Source organism: Hordeum vulgare, chromosome 7H, assembly GCF_904849725.1.
Source record: "Hordeum vulgare subsp. vulgare chromosome 7H, MorexV3_pseudomolecules_assembly, whole genome shotgun sequence".
Lineage (NCBI taxonomy): Eukaryota > Viridiplantae > Streptophyta > Magnoliopsida > Poales > Poaceae > Hordeum > Hordeum vulgare.
This window is the reverse complement of record NC_058524.1, coordinates 194,861,489-194,879,125: the sequence shown is the minus strand read 5'-3', so window position 1 is coordinate 194,879,125 and position 17,637 is coordinate 194,861,489.

The following is a 17,637-nucleotide window of genomic DNA, read 5'->3' as shown; positions in this document are numbered from 1 at the left end:
ACGACGTCTTAGTTCACGGAGTTCACCTCGACGCCCCGCTCGCTTCGTTCACCATCAACCTTCACCTTCAGCAAAAAATCGGTCGCCCTCGATGTTCCACATGTGTTGGACAACTTCCCCGACGCTGTTGATTGCGGGAGCCGCCTCACCATCGTCATCTTCTTCTGTGCCTCCTCATATTTGTTGTGTGTAAGTTATTTTCATATTAGTTAAGTAGAGATTGTTTACCTTTTAGCCTTGTAGCGAACACTTGCAGCAAACCAATGATAGCCACGTGTCGCATATCCGCAATTTAATGTTTTCAGAAAAATCTCGTTTTTAAATTAGATCTCAGTTTTGTTTTGTATCTTTAGTTTTATAACTCCGTTTTCTTGTTGCTACAGATTCAAAAAAATCCCCTCTATCACGTGGAACCATCAAAAAAAATATATTTTTGAACTTTTAATTTTCGAGTTCAAACAGATTTGTAGTAAACACTAATTTAGGTATAACTTTTATTTAGAATTTTGTTTTTGATTGTTTCTTTTTGCTAATGATTTCGACATGTTATGTTTATCGAGAGGTCTAATGAAAATATATTTTGTATTTATAAATTTTCGATCTGGACAGATTCAAGATTTATTTTAAATAGGTCATAACTTTTGTTTTATAGAACCTTTTTATTTGATTCTTTTTGTGTAGAAAAGTTTAGGTGAAATACTTTCTGTTAATTTCATTAGTCTTATTTTTTTCTGTTAAGATGTTATTAGCTACAGAAAACTATTTATAGTTTGCTTTGTTTTTACTAAAAGCTTTGCCATGGACTTTTGGATGAATTCTTTATTTGGTTTTTCTCTCTTGTCTACGTTAGTGTTATTGGTTGTTTTAATATTATTAGTTTTTACTTGTTGTTATGTTTATGTTGTGCTTATTGCGTGAACTGTTTGTCTCTTAGATCATCCGGAGTGCGAGGCTTGCTATATAGAGTCACTCGAGTTTGAAGACCGTCAGCAAGGCAAGTTCACATTGATCATGTATTAGCTATGATTTTATTGCATTAGTTCAACTTTTTCCACCATTGCATGTAAAGTAGGTAAATTGGAAACTTGGTTCTTGAGTAGTATCATGTGGTAGGCACCCCATAAACCCTTGTCACTTTGGTCCGGGAGACGATGTTTTCTTTGCTATGCTTTAGTAGACGGGGTAGGTTGAGTGTTTATCATGAGAGTTGTGAGACTTAATGAATGACCAAGACCTCAACACTTCAAGATTTTCAAGACCTCATGATTGCAATATACCTCTGGGTGGAAATTGGTTGAACGACACCCTGGAGTACCCAGTGATAGCCTAGGTGTTGCTGAAGAAGTGCGAGTGTTCACGCGGAAAGTTCCACCCAGGTACGAAGAGATGGATGGATACTTCAAGACCCGAGGCTTACCTGCATAGCCACAAGCCATTATGGGCTCTGGCTTGGTTGGACATCGTGGCGACTCTGGATGGGTTGTGCTACGAGATGTAGAAGAACGGTAGGAATGGATGGGCACCGACAATCGCTCAGAGGAACCCGTTGGAAGACCATGTTTTGATCATCCGGTTCTCAAACACCTTGCTGTGCGAGGACTTCAATGGAGGCGATCAAATCTTGTGGGAAACGTGTGCAAAACTCTGTAGAGTACCAAACCTAATCGATTAGTCATGTCCACGATTACGGACAACTTGAGCCAAAGGAACCGAAACTATGAGGAATTCTTGACACAAATAAATTTAATGATGTGGGAATTATTATTTGGGTATGAGAAATGTTTGGTGGAACCTTCTCATTAAACAACCAATATGTAGTAATTATTTTCGCTTTTGCCCCCTCTCCTGTTGTAGGAAAAATTTGCTTTCCGCTAAAATTTACAGCCCCACCTGCCATATATGCATATAGTGTAGATGATATTTTCACCCCTCTTTTTTGTGACTTGCCGTCATATTCAACATGATGACCTACACGGCGGCAACGTGTCATGTTGCAGAGTACTTTTCCGACCAGGAGTAAGGACACGATCTACGCTCGGTGATATGCCCTTTGAGTCAGATGGACTCAACTACCTTTGAAGCTTCTGCTAGTTTTCGATTAGTTTTATCACATGAGTTGGCCTTCAACCACTTTATTGTAATCTTTATTGAAATAAAGGACTCGATATGAGATTTCGATTAATAAAGCAGTGTGATTGAACTCTCGATGTATACATTGATGTACTGTGTGTGTACCAGCATGATCTTGGGATGGTACAGAAAGACCAGAGACTTGACCGTCTCAGGTCGGGTCACTACAATAACCTCATCAAGTTCTATCTTCCTCCCACTCAATTCTTTCAAGAGAATCTCTTTCTCAAGAAAAGTTACATTTTTAGCGACAAACACTTTGCCTTCGGATCGTAGATAGAAGGTATACCCAACTGTCTCATTTGGGTATCCTATGATGATGCATTTCTCCGCTTTGGGTTCCATCTTTTAAGGCTAAAGCTTTTTGACATAAGCATCGCATCCCCAAACTTTAATAAATGACAACTTTGGTTTCTTCCTAAACTATAGTTCATAAGGCGTCGTCTAAACGGATTTTGATGGTGCCCTATTTAAAGTGAATGCAGCTGTCTCTAATGCATAACCCCAAAATGATAAAGGCAAATCGGCAAGAGACATCATAGAACACACCATATCTAATAAAATATGATTACGATGTTCGGACACACCATTACGCCTTGTTGTTCCAGGCGGAGTCAACTGTGTAACAATTCCATATTGTCTTAAGTGAGTGCCAAACTCATAACTCAGATATTCTCCTCCTCGATCAGATCGTAGGAATTTGCTCTTCTTATTACGATGATTCTCCACTTCACTCTGGAATTACTTGAACTTTTCAAACATTTCAGACTTGTGTTTCATCAAGTAAATATATCCATATCTACTCAAGTCATCTTTGAAGGTCAGAAAATAGTGATAACCACTCCACGCCTCTATGCTCATTGGTCCGCACACATCAGTATGTATGATTTCCAATAAGTCACTTGCGTGCTCCATTGTTCCGGAGAATGGAGTCTTAGTCATCTTGTCCATGAGACATGGTTCACATGTGTCAAGTGATTCAAAATCAAGTGACTCCAAAAGTCCATCAACATGGAGTTTCTTCATGCGTTTTACACCAATATGACCTAAGCGATAGTGCCACAAGAAAGTGGTGCTATCATTATCAACTCTACATGTTTTGGCATCAATGTTATGAACATGTGTGTCATCACTATCGTGATTCAATAAGAATAAACCCCTCACATTGGGTGCATAACCATAAAATGTATTACTTATATAAATAGAACAACCATTATTCTCTCATTTAAATGAGTAACCGTCTCGCAGTAAACAAGATCTAGTTATAATGTTCATGCTTAACGCAAGCACTAAATAGAAATTATTCAGGTTCATCACTAATACCATTGATAATAGAAGTGCTAGTGTGCCGACGGCGATCGCATCAACCTTAGAACAATTTCCCACGTGCATCATCACTTCGTCCTTCGCCAACCTCCATCTTTTCTGTAGTTCGTGCTTTGAGTTGCAAATATGAGCAACCGAACCGGTATTAGATACCCATGCACTACAATGAGAGTTGGTGAGGTACACATCAATAACATGTATATCAAATATACCTTGTTTGGTGTTGGCTGCCTTCTTGTCGGCCAGATACTTGGGGCAGTTCCGCTTCCAGTGACCAGTCCCCTTGCAATGAAAGCACTCACTTTCCGGCTTGGGTCCAGCCTTGGGTTTCTTCGTGAGAGGGATAACTACTTTGCCACTCTTCTTGGAGTTACCCTTCTTTCCCTTGCTGTTTTTATTCAAACTAGTGGCTTTATTGACCATCAACACTTGATGTTCTTTCTGGATTCCTCACTCAGCAACTTTCAACATCGCAAAGAGCTCGGCGACTAATTTATTCATCCCTTGCATGTTGTAGTTCAACACAAACCATTTATAGCTAGGTGGTAGTGATTGAAGAACTCTGTTAGTGATTGCCTCTGGCGGGAGAACAATTCCCAACTCAGCCAGACGGTTGGAATACCTAGACATTTTGAGTATGTGCTCACTAACAGACCCATTCTCCTCCATCTTGCAAGCATATTCTTTATCGGAGGTCTCATACCTCATGATCCAGGCATTCTTTTCAAAGATAAACTTCGACTCCTGGAACATCTCATATGCTCCATGACGTACAAAACATATTTGAAGTCCCGGTACTAAGCCATACAAAATTGCACATTGAACTACTGAGTAGTCATCCCGATGTGATTGCCAGATGTTCATATCATCTTAGGTCACCGGTTGGAGTGGCATGTCACCTAGAGGTGCATCAAGGACATAAGCCTATTGAGAAACCGTGAGAACAATTCTCAGATTTCGGGCCCAGTCTACAAAGTTACTTCCATCATCTTTCAACCTGGCTTTCTCTAGGAACACATTAAATTTCGAGGGTGCTACTGCGCGAGCCATTGATCTAACAACATAAATTTGCAAAGATTAGTTAGACTACTGTTCAAGATAATGAGTTTAGTTAATCATATTACTAATAAACTCCCACTCAAATTGACATCCCTCTAGTCATTCGAGTGTCACGTGATCCAAATTCACCAACTCAAGTCCGATCATCACGTGAGATGCGTTATCTTCAATGGTGAAAATCTCTATGTTGATCATATCTACTATATGACTCATGCTCGACCTTTCGGTCTCTTGTGTTCCGAAGCCATGTCTGTACATGCTAGGCTCGTCAAGTTTAACCAGAGTGTTTCGCGTGTGTAAAACTTTCTTGCACCCATTGTATGTGAACGTAGAGTCTATCACACCCGATCATCACGTGGTGTCTCGAAACAACGAACTTTCGTAGCGGTGCACACTCAGGGGGAACAAAATTTTATATTGAAATTTTAGTGAGAGATCACCTTATAATGCTATTGTTGTCCTAAGAAAAATAAGGTGCATAAAAGGATTAACATCACGTGCAAATCATAAGTGACATGATATGGCCATGATCTTGTGCTTTTTGATCTCGATCTCCAAAGCACCGGCATGATCTCCATCATCACCGGCACAACACCATGATCTCCATCATTGTGCTTCCATCAGGGTTGTCGCGCCAACTATGTTGTTACTACTAAAGCTACTGAACTAGCGATTAAGCAAAGCATCACCTAGCGCCAAAATAAATTAAAGACAACCCTATGGCTCCTTCCGGTTGCCGTACATGGACATGCAAGTCGATATTTAACTCAACATGATCATCTCATACATCAAATATATAACATCATGTACTTGGCCATGTCATATCACATCATACCTTGCAAAAACAAGTTAGACATCCTATAATTTGTTGTTGCATGTTTTACGTGGCTGCTAAGGGTTTCTAACAAGAACGATTCTTACCTACGGAAAACCACAACGGTGATATACAAGTTTCTATTTAACCTTCTACAAGGACCGCCTTTGTCAAATCTGATTCAACTAAAATAGGAGAAACACACACCCGTGAGCCATCTTTTGCAACAAGTTGCATGTCGGTCGATGGAACCGGTCTCTCGTAAGCGTACATGTAAGGTTATTCCGGGCCGCTTAATCCAACAATACCGTCGAATCAAGAAAAGAATAAGGAGGGAAGCAATCTGAATATCACCGCCCACAAACTCCTTTGTGTACTACTCGAGCTGTTATCTACGCATAGACCTAGCTCTGATACCACTATTGGGGAATTTTGCTATTGTTTTGGCCTCATTCTTGCATGATTTGAATGAAACTAACCCGGACTGACGCTGTTTTCAGCAGAGTTGTCTGTCTGGCTTTCTTGTGTGCAGGAAAATGAATATTTAGACGTCCCGGAAAATTCCCACAAAAAATAGAGAAAATCCATGCACCGGGAGGGACCATGGGACATAAGATGGGCCAGAGGGGAGCCACATGCGCCCCAGGCGACCTGCTGGCGCGGCCTGCACCATGGCCGCACCGGGAGGCCGTCTGGGCGGGGCCCACCCCCTCTGGTGCCCTACTTTGACTCCTATTTTTACCCTGATGAGGAAATTCCAGAATAGAAGTCGTTTTCCAAGTTCTCGACGTGGAGCCGCCGCCACCCTCGGTTCTTCTTTGGGAGAGCTAATCTGGAGGCTGTTTTGGCCTCTGGAGAGGGGAAATCGTCGCCACCGTCATCACCATCACCACTCCATCATCCTTCCATGGCTTCTCCCATCATGTGTGAGTAATTCCCTGTTGTAGGTGAAGGGGATGGGAGAGATTGGATGAGTTAGGTCATGTAATAGTTCATCAGATTGTTGGGGGCATGTTGCCTATCATCTACTATGGTGTTTATCATCTTTGCTACTACTTGTTACTCTTAATGCTTGTCAATTTGGGCCCGAGTGCCATGATTTCAGATCTGAATACCTTATGTTTCATGAATATATTTGTGTTCTAGATCCTATCTATGAGTAGTATGCACCTATTTGAGTCCGGAACCAGCGATCCCAATGCCGACAGCTTGGGACACCAAAGGGGATAGGCTATAGTTTGAGGATTCCATGTATCCATTGATTGTTAATGCTTTGTTACGGTGCTCTTTGACAGGAGCACCTTAATCTCCATAAGTTCCTTTTGGCCCCGTTGATAGCGGGATGGTAGGACAAAAGATGTTGTGCAAGTTCTTATTGCAAGCACGCACGACTACCTCGGCATACATGCCTAATGTTTGATATATGCCTAGATGATAATTACTTTTCAACGTGCCTTGCCCCAAGTGGAATACATGATATCTCTCATCCATGACCAACCATCCATCTCCTTAGCCTACAATGTTTTAATCGTGCTAGTCACAAGTTACTTTACTTTCGCCGTTTTACTTTCGTTGCTTTGCCACTATTATTTCCGTTGCCACCATCACTTCCATATCACCGTTGCTACTAATATTTCATTGCCAAGTAAGTATCTTTCAGGTGTGGTTGAATTGACAACTGAACTGTTAAAGCTTCTAAATATTCTTTGGCTCCCCTTGTGTCGAATCAATAAAAGGGGTTAACTTACCCGCGAAGACTGTTGTGATCCCCTACATTTTTGGGTTATCAAGACCTTTTTCTGGCGCCGTTGCCGGGGAGCATAGCTTTATTTACAAGTCTACTTGGAGTTATTTTTCTTGCTGCAATTTATTCACTATGGGTAAGAATGGAGACCCCAAGGTTCCAATTTTACCATCCACTACGAGAAAAGGTACGGTTCTTAGCACCAGTGCTACGCTTGATTCACCCTCCCTTATGAGTAAGTTTGCTTCACCACCATCACATGCTGCTTCTATCGAGTCTGTTACTATGCGTGATACTTTTGATGATGCTTCCACTCCTATTGATGAGCCTGGTTTACTTGGTTACTTTATTGAGTCTCGGATTGCTAAGGCTGCTAAGCAGTCTGGAATTGAACTTCCTATTACGCGCTACCCCATTGGTAGATCTTTTGGTTATCCAGACTTGAGTGGTCTCAAGGAAAGAATTCCCGATGATGATTATATTGAACTTGATGATGATTTATGCAGGGAAGTTACAAAGTGTGCTGACTCTAACCCTGCTTCCGTTAAGAAGCTGCTTGAAAAGCATTCTATGAGGAACAAGTTTACTCCTGATTCTAAGTTTGCTTCATCTCCTATTTGGATTGAGGATGCTATTTTTGATTTCTCTATTGATCTTTCAGTTATATCCACAGTTGAAGCTGACCCCTTTTATGGCAGAGAAGATGACGATGCTATTGCACACCTTACCAAACTCACTGAGTTCGGTGGCTTATTGACTACACAGGACATGAAGATAAATTAGTATGTTACTAAGCTACTTACCTTCTCTTTGAAGGAAGATGCTAAAGCATGGTATGATGCACTACCATGCGGTTCCATTAAGAGTCCTCAAGATTTAGCTCCGTCTTTTGTTGCTAAATATTTTCCTGCTCATAAGCAACATGGTGCTTTACAAAGAATTTATAACTTTAAACAGTTGCAGAATGAACACCTCCCTAAAGCTTGGGGGAGGTATTGCAATTTGCTTAAGCCTAGACCGGTACATGGAATCCCTAAGAATGAATTGCTTGGTATATTTTATGCTGGTCTAACCGATGAATCTAGAACCTATCTAGAAAGTTGTGTTGGTTGTGTTTTCAGCGAAACAACACCGGACGATGCCGAAGAATTAATGGGCAAGATAGCTAAGAATCATGATGTTTGGTCCGTTCCTGAACCACCTCCATCACCCAAGAAGAGAGGTATGCTTTTCTTAAGCCCAGAAGTTATGCAAGAAGCCAAAAAGTCTATGAAAGAGAGAGGTATTAAAATTGAAGATGTGAAGAATCTACCTCCTATTGAGGAATTATGTGATCCTACCACTCACTCACCTATGGTAGATGTACACTCTCTTTTAGAATTCAATGCGAGTGACGTCCCTCATGGTAAGCCTCCCGATCAATGTTTAGATGAGCTTGACAATTTCATTGTCAAGCAAAATCACTTTAATGAGCGGATTCAAAGCCAATTGCACGACAATTCCCTTTCTATCAAAAGTTTGCTTGATGTTTTAAGTAGAACTGTTAATGATGTTAAAGGTTTTGTTAAGCATTTTCATATGGTTCAAACTTAGCTTGAACAAATTTCTAATGTGCAAAAAGATTTGCTTGCTAACAATGCCAAACAAGTTGATACGCAGGCATGTGGTATAAAGACCCGAGGAGGTACAATACCCAGGATCCCCTTTATCCGGAGGGGCATCCAAAGAGGATCGAGCAAGATTCTCAATTGCAGGAAGAAGACATTGTCAGCTCCCCGAAGAAGAAGAAAAAAACACAAGGAGGCTGACAACTCCAATGATCCCATAATTGATGAAGAACCTATTGTTGATCCTAATGGTATATCTATTTCTGATGCTGAAACTGAAGATTGTGCTGAACCTGATAAAGATAATGAGAAGACCGATCCTCTTGAGATACGAGAAGAAGAAACACCAGACAAGTGCAAAAGATATACTAGAGAAGATATTGTTGCAAAAAAACATGGGAAGGAAAGATAACCATGGGTACAGAAATCAATGCTCTTCCCAGGTAAGTCTTTCAAAACCAAAGAAGAAGAGCATTACAATAAATTTTGTGAATGGATGAAACTTATTTGTCTTCAAATTCGTTTGACTGATGCTATTAAGTTGCCTCCGTAATCGAGGTATATGAAAGATATTGTTACTAATAAAACAAAAGTTCCTAATGAGGCAATATCTACTATGCTTGCGATTTACACTTTAAGTGGCAAGATTCCTCAGAAGCTTGGTGATCCAGGTATACCCACCATTCCTTGCTCCATAAAAAATAATTATGTCAGAACTGCTTTATGTGATCTTTGTGCAGGAGTGAGTGTTATGCCTTTCTCTCTTTACAAAAGGCTATGCCTAGATAAACTAATCCCTACAAATATCTCTCTTCAAATGGATGATAAGTCAACAACCGTTCATGTGGGTATTTGTGAGGATGTTCCCGTTGAAGTTGCTAATTGCTTGATCCTTACTGACTTTGTTGTGCTTAACATGCCAGAGGATGGGAGCATGTCTATTATTCTGGTTAGACCTTCTCTTAACACCACAGGTGCTATTATTGATTGCAATAACGGAAAGGTGACCCTCAATGTTAATGAGAAGGAGCACACGGTATATTTTCCGAAAAAGATTGATAAAAGGCATGGCCTTAATTCTTTTGAGAATATTCAGACTGTGAAGGTTGGAGAGTGGGATTGTCCTCTACATGTGCACCACAAATACAAAAATATTATGGTGGGGACAATATCCATTGAAATAAAGGTACCATGATTGCTTTATAAAAAGTGAAACTTTTTGCTCAATATTACACATGTTTGGTAGTGAGACTTGATCAACCTTGCTAACAAATATGTTTTATATGAGTAAAAAGTGAAGCTTGTTATGTTTTCATTTCCTTTATCTTTCATCCTCCTTGCTATGCCAAAGTTTTATGTTTTTGAAACTTCATATGTTTAACCATTGTTTCGAGCTCTCCGGAAGTTTTGCAGCTTTCAGTATTTCAAATTTTTTTTTTCAAAAATGAAGTTGTGAGAAAATTTCGAGAAAATTGAAAATAAAAATTTTCATTAAAAAAGGGACGCAGGGGCACCTGGAGCCAGCCAGGGGGGCACCCTCTGTCTAGGCGGCCAGCTGGCGCGGCCTCCCCCATGGCCGCGCCCATAAGTCGCCTGGGCCTACCTGGGCCCCTTTCCAGGTACTTCTTCCTCCCTTCTCTCTCTCTCACTCCAAAAATCCCGATTTTTTCACCGGAGCTCGATTTCTTGCTGTTCTTGGTGGCAAAAATTTCGATCTCTCTGTACAGCCCATCATTTGCATTGAGAATTTGAGCATTTGCTCCCTGGTACGTGACTCCTCCACTCCTCCAATTAAAATTTTGATTGGTGGTCTTATTTGTGAGTACTTAGGAGCTCTTGGTGCTGTTCACATGAGCTTGCTTGCATGCCTAGAAATTTATTTCAGAAGTTTTGATGCAAGCTTATGCATAAGGGGAGTGAGTAGAATAGTTTGCTCCAACTCATTTTTTCTTAAACCACCATTTTTGTGATGAACCAAAAATTTCAGAAATGAGCTTGTTTGGAAAGGCAAAGGGATGGCTTGGGAAGAAGAGACCCGAGCCTACCGATAGATTAACTAGAGCTGCAGCTTCATCCTCCACTGTGAGCACGAGTTACAATGATGATATCGTGCCACCGGAGTTGTTCCACGAGACGTACACGACACGTGCCATGGCATACCCGTGTTTGGATTTTCTTATGGCAACAAGTATTAAGGATGAGTTTGATAACCTCTGTGCAGCTGCAGGTTTGACACACCTCGTGACACGACGTGTGCAACAATATCCAAAACTCACCTATTATTTTGCCAACTGGTTTAGATATAATGATAAAACTTCCAAGATTGAATTCAGATTATATGAGGATGTCTTTACCATGTCGTTGGCAGAATTTTGTGATATTATAGGTGTGCGGAATGTCGGGAAGACGACCAAAATGAACGTTCAGCTATACGAGCTGAAATCCCTATTTGCTTACCTTTGCAGTAAGGACCCGCACCGGGGGAAGATCTCCAGTATCTTGTTTCCTCACATCAGGTATTTCACATATTATATTGCTCGAGGGGTGTTAGCTCGTAACAACACGAGCAACATTTCGGCTCCGGATCTCGCTATCTTGGCAGCCGTCCTCTTAGGAGATAACACGTATAATATTGGTGCTTTGATTGCTCGTCGCCTCATTCCTAACAACGACAAAGGGCCTCACTTTGGTGGCATTTATGCCACGCTTATCCTCGAGCACCTCGGGCGCACAGTGCGCATGGATGATACGGCTTTTTCATTCATAAGCTTTGATCTTACCGCTATGAAGAGGCATGAGTTTGTTACTAGGACTTTCGAGTTTAGTAACCTTGTTTATATTATGAGGTTTGGAGAGCTTACTACTCGCGAGATCCGTCTACCTGCACCACTTCTGTTTGATTACACTAGTAGGAACGGGTGGTCTTCCACCTCGATTGAGCTGGATGAGTTCGTGATCCAGCAATAGTTCCACAACCCCATGGAGGAGGTTGTTACCGAGGAAGAAGAGCCTTCTCCTTGGGAGGCCAGTCCGGCATCAGTGTACGCGCCCGAGGCCTCGTATGAGTCTTGGAGCCACCAGTACCACCCCGGAGCCGGAGAAAGCTCCTGGAGCCCGCAGTAACCTATCTCAACTTAGACAAAATCCTAAGCTTGGGGGAGTACGTATCCTTCTCCCCTTTCATTGTATCATCCGTAGTATCCTTTGTAAGTCTTTTCAGAGTTTTTGCCTGTTCTTCTTTGTTCTTTCTTTGCAAAAACAAAAAAAATATTTCTCTTTTCATTTGCTTTCGTTTAACCTTTGGAAACCCCCAAAAATTTCTTTTCTCTCTTTAGTTTGCTTTGTTAGCAGAGTTTAGCTCACTTCCATGGTTGCAAATTGCACTTTATTATATCTTTCTACGTTCGATCGTGCAAGTGACGATGCAATAATGATGAAGATCGACGGAAGGAATGTAACAAGGAAAGCATGTATGGACTCTACTTGTTTCTATTTTTGTACATATGCCTGTACTTATGATCTAGAGACCAGCTTGTAGTGACATAGTGCTATGATTACAATGCTTTCCCAGTAGTTCATGCGTTCCTTGTGACTAGTCTCAAATAGCTGGAGTGCATAATGTGTTATTGAAACGTTTAGCATGCATTGCATGGTTCATGGTTTGGCATATTAGAGTGGTATTTCCCTTCAGAGAGTTTTGGATTGACTTGGCACATGCTTACACATGTTTATGGCTAAAAGTCTATCAAGCCTTGACGATCTTTTTATTTTAGAATAGTTATATCGCTTTCATGCCCGATTCAATGTTGCTTTGTCGCTCTGCATGATTATGACCGTTATTGCTCTCGAGTTGGTTGCTTCCCCGTCTTTTGCTAGCCTTCGCTTGTACTAAGCAAACTAACTACTTATGCATCCAAAATCCTTAAAACCAGTTGTGCCATATGAGTCCACCATCTCTACCTATCTGCGGTATTTATGTGCCGTCCTAAGTAAATTTGCATGTGCCGTATTCTAAAATTTCAAGTGAATATTTTGTTTTGTATGCCCGAATCGCTCATGTAGTGACTAGAGGCTATCAGTATCTTCCATGCTAAATAGGTTATTCTCAAGACATGTGTTGATTCACTATCATTCACGAGAAAGTGACTGGTAACCGGGATGCCCAGTCCCATGCTCAGAGCCAAATCAAATACAATGAAACAAAACTCCCCCAGGATTGTTGTTTGTATGGACGGTACCCGTGGATTCGGCCCGCCGTGGAGTGTGATTGATTGGTGGAGGGGGAGTTAAAACTTTACTTTTCTGTTTGGGAACCGCCTATAATGTATTTAGCATGGAAGATATTGAGATCTCTTAGTTGTTACGTTGACAATGAAAGCGTGCCATTCAAAATGTTGAGTTATCTCTGTTTTATAGCTCAAGTTCTCGCACCTGTGCAAATCAATGCTTCCCTCTGCGAAGGGCCTATCTATTTTACTTTTATGTTGATTCGTCCTCTTCTTATAAAAAGCACCAACTATAGAGAGCATAATTGTCATTCTGAGTGTAATGTGCATTTTCCCAAAGCACCACATTGTCTTCTACATGATTGTGATATTTCTTATTCTGAAATATTTATTTCTAGTCTATACTTATACTAATTAGAGACTCCCTACAAATTCCCACGTTAATTAGATTTTATGAGTCGTTGATCTGGTGGGACCAAATTATTATGGTTTAGATTGACCCATAGGAAAAAAATTATGGTTTGTCGATCTGGTGGGACCAAATTATTACGGTTTAGATCGACCCAGAGGAAAAAAAACTTATGGTTTGTCTCACCAATGAGAATTTGATTTTTTTAAATGTGACTTATCTCTCTCCCATAATCCAATCACTCGCGTATAAAAAAACTGACTCATCTCTGATTAAAATATCCCTCTCCCATTATGCAATGTCACGTATAGCTAAGAAACTCTCCCACGTAAAGCTTCTTACATATCTCTCTCTCCCCTGAACCAACTCTCTTAATCTCTCATGTAACTCCAGGAAAATCTAGCACGTATATCTCCCAAGCTCTCACGTTCAACTCAAGTTCTCATAGAAAATATCCCCAGACCGATGTGCATTTGTTCTCTCCATCTCCATCCCTCAAACTGACATTAACCTCCCACGTTGCCCCGTCAAATAACGGCCGCCGCTGCAGGATAATGCGACCACTAATTCTTTCTTTTCTTTGTTGCGGATTCATGTTCATTATTTCTCTTACAGATCCAAGTTCGCCTCCATCTCCACTTATTCCTTCTTTTCTATCTTGCAGATTCATCGTGCTAGGACAAGTTCAGTGTAATTTTCTTACAATGAAGTAGACGGCACTAACCACGTCTGGCTTTTATAGACGAGGAGATTAATCCTGGTACTTATGCCTTCTTGGTGAAAATAGTAGAAACTACAATAGTCAGCGAAGGTAAGTGCTCAACATCCTCAAAGCTTTAGTATTATATCTTCTTAATTTTTCCAATTGTATCTATAGTTCTTCATGGATGAATTTGGGGATGATGTATTATAGACATGCAGAGAAGACCTCATGGTTATTTTCGAGTATGCGATTTATTTAACCAGCCAATGTCTCTTATTACTGATTCTTTGTTGGGTCAAACCCGGTCCGGCGATGAACGCCGAGTAGCCTCCGACGACACGAACGTCAGATGAACCTCTCTCACACATACAAACGCGATACACGATAGGTGCAAAAACGAGAGGGACACACCGGCCACAAGAATTTCCGGCAACAAACTCCTCCGACGCACCAACGACGTTTCTTTTCTTCAAGCTCGAACTCTGGCTCGGCATATACCGACGCTCTTTACATCAGTACACAGGGGTGGATCTTTATAACCGAAGCGCACACACATAGCTAGCTCCTACATCACGGCCACCACGCACGCATGCACATCAGCCACTAACTAGCTAACTACATCTGATTCCTACATGAATGTCCACGTACTAATATCGTCGTCTCCTGAAATATCTCCAGGGTCAAAAAGATGCACCGAAGAAACCAACTCGCCGCATGCATCTAACAACGTGATGTATACTAGCCTATGTGCATGACACACACATACACTAATCACGGCCAAGGACGCCGCCACGGACCGGCGCCCGGCTCGACCAACACGTACATGTCGGTTATCATGCTGGCGTGGCTTATACCTAAGATTCTTCTGCCCAATTTGCCAACTTTTCTAGGAGTTGATCAAGGCAACCATGACCGTAATGACGTACGTCCAGTCATTTTCGATTAAATAGGTTTTAGTCTATCAAATCATTTGCAGAAATACACCGTATTAAGTTGGTACGTTGGCCACTATATTGATGTAATGTATATCTATGTAGTGGCATGAAGCATACCCAATTTCTATGTGCATGTGACTTATTTTCAAATACTGAATGCGGCATACTGTATTTGACTTCCTATATAGGGAAAGATGTGGAAGATCCTCCATGTGATTGCACTAGACGTTTTAACACTAGGTTGAACATGTTGGTTTTGCTGATTCAGCACATGCACTGACAGGCACAAGCATCACGTGTGTAAGCTGAAAATTAATTCCGTGCTCATGCTAAATTAGCATAAGGTCCTAAATTATTAGGACAATGATACGAGCCTTCAACTCAAAAGGTATAAATATAATGGGTATTTTATTTTTATTGCATTAAGAATATAAATTATATATATACATGGTAGTAATCTTACATATTACTGATTATACCTTGCTGAAATCGACGTTTTATATACTTCAGTGTCAGTTGGAATCAAGCTTGATCATGAAATCTTGGAAAGTATAAACACAATTCTTGCATGTGTCTGAACTTACAAGCAAACTCCACTAGGTGCTATGTATAACGATTTTTGACCAACCTGTTCAATGCATAATTTTTGCTAAATGAGTTGGTATAAAATCAAAATTAGAACAGTCAGAAGTTATCCAATGGAGGCAATATAGATTATTTATTTGGGCATGGTGTTTTTGCACAAGAGAATAAATGCTCCCTCATGTGCTGTAAAATCAAAACAAATAGTCCTAAAAATAGGAAATTCATAATTATTCACTGCCATCACCAATGAGCTGAAACGTCATGAAACTGATGAATTATTTTCGTTTTTACATACATGCTTAGCTCAGAGAACATATATAGGGTACTAAACAGTTCAATTTCTCTAATATTAAAAAATATGAGCTAAAACGTCATGAAACTAATGGATTAATTATGCTTTGGCATACATGATGGGTCTTATAAGCCACTACTCACCATCGCTAGCCCCTCCAAGGATGTTTCTGACTTATACTCCTTTGTGATCTTCAAGGGGGACTAATCCATTAGATGCCATCCACTTTCCTTTCAATAAATTAAAAACTGGATCTCACCTTATTTTCAACACATGTCATAAAATAGAATCTAAAAATAACTTGGTCAACACGAAATACAATATGAAAGGGTGCCATATTCAGGTTTAACTATATTTTGTTGATACTCACACTGAACATTGTTGCCATTTACTTGCTTTTTAAACCATCTTAATGATTTGTTGTTGTCATTTTTCTTGGATACCTAAGTTAATGAAATCAGAGCTGTGAACATTCTATAAACATGGAATATACAACCATCACCAATCCACTCGAAAGAAATTGATACCAATTCCAAAACAAGAGGATTTTCAAACCTAAAGTTCTTTTAATTAAGACAAAGCTATACAAAATTTCGTTGACATACCATTATTACAAATATTATGTGTTTAGGTAGAATCGCTAGCCCGTGCAGGTTGCACGGGTTGACGACTAGTCTCCTTTAATACTCCGAAGGAGCGTCTGATTTATGTTTTGCTTCACTCATGGGGGCTAATGAGATACCACTCTAGTATATCCAATTCATGTGCATTGTGATCTCATTATGATTTTCTATTACATATTATTCTTTCTTATTTGTTTGAAACTCTTCACATGATCGAAGGATTGCTTCGTGTATTGTTTTTGTAGCATTTCATCAATACTTGTTGGACTTGTTCGTAGTGCATGCTTATATACATCTGATGAAGCAAAAGAGTTTGTCAAAGTTTTATTTGTCATGTTCAGTTCATTAAACTGAATTGCTTGAGGACAAGCAATATGCTAAGCTTGGTGGAGTTGATACGTCTCAAACGTATCGACTTTTCCAAACACTTTTGCTATTGTTTTGGCCTCATTCTTGCATGATTTGAATGAAACTAACCCGGACTGACGCTATTTTCAGTAGAGCTGCCTGTATGGTTTTCTTGTGTGAAAGAAAATGAATATTTAGATGTCCCGGAAAATTCCCATAAAAATAGAAAAAATCCCCAGGCGACCTGCTCGCGCGGCCTGCCCCTGACCGCACCGGGAGGTGCTACTTCTTGAGCTTGCGTTGGTTTTTCCCTTGAAGAGGAAAGGGTGATGCAGCAAAGTAGAGATAAGTATTTCCCTGTGTTTGAGAACCAAGGTATAATCCAGTAGGAGTATCAAGATGAGGCACCAAGGCACGTGCGCAAAAACAAACAAGCTTGCACCCAACGCGATAAAGGGGTTGTCAATCCCTTTACGATTACTTGCAAGGTGAGATATGATAGTGATAATAGGTAAATACAAATAAATAAATAAAAGTGCAGCAAGGTATTTTTGGTATTTTTTTATGTAGATCTGAATATATAATGTGTAAAATAGACCCGAGGGCCATAGTGTTCACTAGAGGCTTCTCTCATGATACCAAGTATTACGGTGGGTGAACGAATTACTGTCGAGCAATTGATAGAAACGCGCAAAGTCATGACGATATCTAAGGTAATGATCATACATATAGGCATCACGTCCGAGACAAGTTACCGATACTTTCTGCATCTACTACTATTACTCCACACATCGACCGCTATCCAACATGCATCTAGTGTATTAAGTTCATAACAA